This window comes from Eschrichtius robustus, chromosome 2 (genome assembly GCF_028021215.1).
Source record: "Eschrichtius robustus isolate mEscRob2 chromosome 2, mEscRob2.pri, whole genome shotgun sequence".
Taxonomy (NCBI): Eukaryota; Metazoa; Chordata; class Mammalia; order Artiodactyla; family Eschrichtiidae; genus Eschrichtius; species Eschrichtius robustus.
The window spans coordinates 70938449-70944448 of record NC_090825.1 but is presented as its reverse complement, the minus strand read 5'-3'; the positions used below and the strand labels follow the sequence as shown (position 1 = coordinate 70944448).

General features: G+C 37.7%; 1 long non-coding RNA gene across 2 annotated transcripts in view; it reads right to left on the bottom strand.

The window, feature by feature from the left end:
- Positions 1–4547: 4547 nt before the first annotated feature.
- LOC137757134 (uncharacterized) overlaps positions 4548–6000 on the bottom strand; it is a 154681-nt gene continuing 153228 nt past the window's right edge. For both annotated transcript variants that reach the window (XR_011072299.1, XR_011072300.1), the window contains exons 4-6: positions 5792–5940; positions 5303–5383; positions 4548–4870 (exon numbers count right to left, since the gene is read on the bottom strand). This is a non-coding gene — a long non-coding RNA (uncharacterized lncRNA). The remainder of the gene's footprint in view (positions 4871–5302; positions 5384–5791; positions 5941–6000) is intronic.

Genomic DNA, 6000 nt, shown 5'->3' with positions numbered 1-6000 from the left:
TGTTTCTTCCCCCACTGCCCCCCGCCAGGCTGCTTTGTCAATTTATATAAAACAGCTGTTTTTCAACCAATTACATTATATTGTTGACTACAGTACCAAGATCAATGCCAGAGACAGGTAGATTTCTGGTGGGTTGGCTCTGCATCCTGACACAGATATGACTTTTTTTTTCTTCTGTTATTGTATCAGCAGCATCTTAAAACCTAGAAGGAATCCGTAAAGACCAACTGATCCATCCCTCTGTCTTCATACTGTTAAAGGATTATTTTTCACATTTGTATTTGAGGTAATTGAGGCTCAAAGAGGTTAAGGGACTTGCTGAATATGTCTGTTAATAAAAGGCACTATGTAGCCCACACCTCCATGCACTCTCATGCATGGTACTGTATGCTGTTCATTATGCCCAGGAAGGACAAAGTAAAAAGGCCTGTTTCATACTGTCCATAAGCTTCCAATCTTGAAAAAAATCCATCATCTACACATAAAACCCAAAATATTACATTCCAGTGAACAAATCTACCAGCTACCTGACCTGGATTAAATTGTACCAAATTCTTTAAACCTCAAGCTCTGTTTTCATAAAATGAAGAAAATCATAACTGTTTTCATAGAGTTCTTTGAGGACTAAATAAGTTAACATATAGAAATCAGCCTAGCATACATAAACAGTAGCTATTATTATTCATTAAATCCTGGTGAGTTAGATATTTAAATTTCCCCAACAGCTTGAATGAGATATATTTAGGAAAAACAAGATAAGGTACCGCTTTAAACTGCAGGTAATAAACATGAAATACTAACCTAAGGAATAGTAGAGACTAGGTACACAAGCAGCTTCATAAAGGTGTTATATAATATGGCATTAACAATTGGTTCGGACAAATAGGAAAGAAGGTTGATGAGAAATAGCTGGCTTCTGAGATTGAGCGTTAGAAATGAGAACTTTACTCTCTTATAAGGTCCTTTGCAGTTATCAGATTGAGCCTAAAGTGACTCCATTAGATAGCAATGCAGTTTTTCTTCCATAAACTAGAAGCCGCCGATTCAAAATCCCTGACTTCTTTAAGGAACAGGTAGGAAGGGACAGAGCTCAGAGACCTGGATGATGTGGTGGAGCAGGGGCAGAACACAGCTGCACCATGCATGTCCAATTATATATGTTTTAAGACGCGGATTATGGATAGCAAAGATGATAGGAACAGCAAAATCCTCCGTATGCTAATCATTGTTCCCACTGAAGGCCCCAGAGGCTCAGGGGAGGGGCAACCCGCCGACGCGGAGCCGTGTCTCTTACCTTCTAATGCAGTCTGTCTTGGTGCCTGTGGTGCAGCGGGTTCTTCGGCCTCACCCCCGTGTTCTAGGACTCTCTCAGCGATGTCCTGTTCAGGGATAGTTAGCTCTTGCGGCGACAGAACGCCAAGGCAAGACCCACCTCGTCGCCATCTTGATGACGTCACCCTCTGGCTCTCCCAGCTGCAGGTGATCCACCGAGCGCCTTCGTTTGTTTGAAATGCTGTCTTCATTGGCACTTAAGACACCACACCACCTGGTCATTTTTACTTGCAACCATTCTATCCAATGGACTGTGGCTGTCCAGTGCTTGTGCAAGTTTTACCCAGCTGCTTTCCTTTCAGCCCCTACAACATAAGCCCTATCCAATGACAGAGTTTTTAAATTTCTTGGTAAATGAGATTCCCTTTATTGGTGGAAGTTGGGTATTTCTACCTTCTACTAATGCCAGAACTGAATTATGACAACAATAATTAGCCCGAATTTACAAGACTGTGTCTTTACAAGGAGACCGTTAACATTATAGCTCATCATTTTTTTAAGAAGGAAGATTCAGATTGGTTTTAACTTCGTTGGAACTCATTCGCCCCTCTGCTAGTTACGCGTCCTGGGCAGAGAGTGGTGAAGTGGAGAGTCTAGGAGGTGCCTGTTGCCAACATGCAGAGTTCTGTCAACCTCTTTTTCATATCAGCTTTTCTGCGTATGGAGGAACAATTCATACTCTTGCTAAAGCTAGAAAAGTGAAGCATCCAGAGATATTGCTTTCCAATAAATAATGCTCCATTAGCTGTTTTGCTGTTACATGTTTTACCACAGACGACTCTTCTTTAAGCTGCCTTCCCGTATGTGGCCCTGTGATAAATTTTATCAGTGGTCAGCGGGACAGGACTGCAGGCTGGGCAGAAGCACAGTGGCTTTTTATCTAGCTTAGTTCCCTCTGCCATGCCCCCCCACCCAAAGGGGCATTTTCTGGGTATAATTTATGTTGTGGCATTTCTGTCAGTAGATGTGGTGTCAGCAATTTGTGTTCCTAATGGAAGTTTACATGGAAATGAGATACTTAGCCACAGAATAAAATTAAAGATGGGATAAAACTAATAAAAATTGTAATGCAAAGGTGTTTGTGCCTGGTCGTATCTTTAAAAAAAAAAATGTAAATGAGGATTGTCTTTAGCCGGGAAAGCTTGTTTTCCATGTCTAAAATTCTGGTATAAGTAATATGAATAGAGTTAAAGCTAAAATTGTGTCAGCACTTATATTAAAAGCTTCTACATTGCAGAGGCCTTATAGCACTGGGATAATATTTTACGTTAAAATGATATTTAAAGTTTTAGAACCCAGAATGTTTAATAAAATTCTGTGGTGTTTGTACCTTGGGAAAAAATATGTACATGTGATGTATATTTTTGTAAAGTTAAAAAACTCAGCTCAGTGCAAATTTCATTGCAGAAATGATTTTCCTGAATAAATAGTCTTTGTCCCCCATATGGTTTGCCATAATAAGATTTTCAATAATCCTACTGCAGGATGGTGAGAGTATTTAGAAATAGCTGCATATTGCATTAGAAATGAAATAGAAGCATTGTTTAGACTCCTTAGCAAAAGGCCCCCGAGACAGCCCAAGCTCTGGAGTTATTTAGACTCTCAACTTCTCCATCCTAAAAAGGGGTTTTACACAAATGGGATCCTTATTCACTCTGAGGGACAGCAGACAGTGGAGGCACAGTTAGTGTTCTTTCATGCGTCTACAACCTCTCTGTTCCCATCTCATTCTTTTCCTCATAGAGAACACATTCCCAAGAAGCCGAGCAGCACATAGACATCGTAATCCTCTAGATGGAGTTTCACCACATTATCATAGGAAGCTTCCGGCCATGGAATTAGCAAAAGATTTTATCACTTACATTCACATGTGTTTCTAAAGTATTTTTTAAAATATCTTAATGGCATTTTCTGCCTTAACTAAAATTTTCTAGTTGATCCATTCATCGAATGGACTGTATCTTTGAATATTTTCTCATATTCTGAGCTGAACGTGAAATGATGATTAGATTATACACAAAGATGTTCAGAAAGGAGATTTACTTTCGTGAATGATGCCTGTATTTCTGAAACAATTTTCCTCAAGTCAAACTGGTGAGAAAGACTTGAACTCCATCAGTTGAAAAATTTCACCCTTTTCAAATGATTTAAGGACCTGTCCTTAGTAATTCTGATTAAAGGTGAATGTTCTAACACTCGGTCCCTATATCAGAGGTGTATCTACCAGTGTCCTGCTAGGATTCTGAATACACAGCAGAGCAGCAGACACAGCTTACACATACCAAAATGCCCATATATGTATTCAGCTTTGTAAATATGCCTTTAAAAATACCTCGCCATATTTAGCCACTCCTAAATATGTATTTACACAAGTCTACACACTGTAAGTGTTTACCTGGGAGACAGGAACGGTCTCTCTGGTAAATAATATGGGTTTTATAGCCTTTCATGAAGGAATTTTTTGTTTGCTATGTAAAAAAAATCATCTCCTCTCAGTTATAATTTAATAAAATTTTCCTTTCCCTGTAAATTTACTGCATAGCACTTGAGGTAAAGCCTTGCGATGTTAAAAAAAAAAAAAAGACAACACTGGTGTTAGCTTTGGGTACAGAGTGGCTTTGATTCATTTTGCTAAAGACTACAGAGAGTAGAAAACATGGATATGATTTCTGAAAACCAGACAAATAAAAATAACCTGTCAGATATATTTTAGAGCTAAGGCTATCGAGTAATTACCTATTTTTTCAGGTTAAAAAAAAAAACAACAAAAACAGAACCTCTAGGAAGATCCAAATGATTTAAACTACTTTGCCCTGAATTTTCTAGATCACTGCTTAAATTTACACTTTATATTACATGAGTGGATGTAGGTTAAACATTTTTCAACTCATAAGCAAAACTGTGTTAAATCTAAGATACGATCAAATTCTTATAGAAAAACAGCATTGCCCAGTACACCAGTTCAAGGACAGGAAATTTTCAGTGCATACTCTAACTTGCATATACATGGCCTTGAGCAATTGAGTTGATCTGACTTATGATTCTGAATTTGTAAATTAGGTTGTGATCTACCCTAGACCTAACGAAGGATGGATCTGTACTCAGATATTAAGTACTGAATATTAATAGCAAAAATATATCTTTTTTAAAAAGACACATTTTTCTTTTTTTTTTTTTAATTGAAATACAAAGTGAAATAACACATGGTGCTTGGAATTAAAGAGATGTCTCGTTACTTGGTAGGTTCTCACAATTTATTCACTATCCTTCTCCCCACATTTGCTCTCTCCCCTTATTAAGGCTTTTGAAATCACCTAACATTGAGCAACTGACGTTACCTTTTGTGAGCCATTTTAGGGTCCCAGAAATGGATATGGCTTAATTTGGAGTCCTTTACAGATTTTTAAAGGGAGGATCTCTCAGAAGAGATCACTCTCCTCATCAGCTCACTTCCTTCTAGAAAATAAATGTGCAGGATTTCCAGCAGCTTGCCTCTGGAACCACTAAAGATTTTCCTGTCATCAGTGGACTTAGAGACCTACAAGAGAAGAACAAAAGGAGAGAAGCCCCTTATATGAATTCTAAAGACACTTAATAAATTACAGCCTTGCATTTAAAGGAGACTCCTCTTTGTTCTACATGTTTCAAAAATTTTCTCTTTCAGGATCTTTCTGTGTATGGGTGCCTGTGCACAGAATGTATGAGTTTGATTCATGTTGAGGAGGTGGGAAATGTGGGCATTTTGGGCAAGTTCAGATATGGAAACATTGCAGGCTTTTTTCAGGATAGAAACATACAAATTTTTTAATGGGCCCAATTATTTTACCCCCACATAAAATGCCTGTTGAAATTTGTCAGTGCAAAACAGGTGCTTACATGCCTTCCTATCTCATCTCTAAATGCAGCTCAGAAGAGATAAAGTTTATATATATAATATACATATTTTTAAAATAGGTGTGAAAACGTTTACCTCTTAAATTCAGATGTTTTAAGGTACTTTACTTTTAAGTCTTTTTCTTCCATTTATTCTCAAAATGTTGAAAGATGCATCCTGTTATAAAAGATTAAAACAATCTTTTAAAAATAAAATTATGATTTGTTTTACCTTTGAATGTACTAGAAATTTAAATACAATGATATGCTTGATGAACACGGAACGAGGGGTTTTGCAACTAGGTCACGAATTCAGATGTGATCCAGAGAATACTACATACCCTACAGCTGTCTATTATGAGTATCTAAAATGAATGCAACAAATAAATATCTGATTATAGTTCCATACAACTTTTATACCTACTCTGCTAATTGACATGGAGCATAACGTACTATTTGTGTATTCAGTTTACACTTTTGAAAATTATTCTTTATCATCTTACATTTTCACAAAAGGAATAATAAATCCACTGTCATGCGAATAATGCCCACACATATGTTCCAAAGGACACAATATATTCCCCACCTTCTGAGTATGAACCAGGAAGATGTAATTCTTTCGGCTCCATTGTAGATCCTCACACACCTAGGGACATGGCAGGTGGGAAGGATCACTCCTGTGTACAGCAAATTCATCCTGGCCATGGTGAATGATGTTCCAGGGTACTGCAAGAACTAACAGATGAGCAAAATCACTGACCCTCGCATTCGAATCTGAGTCTGTTAGAAGAAGCA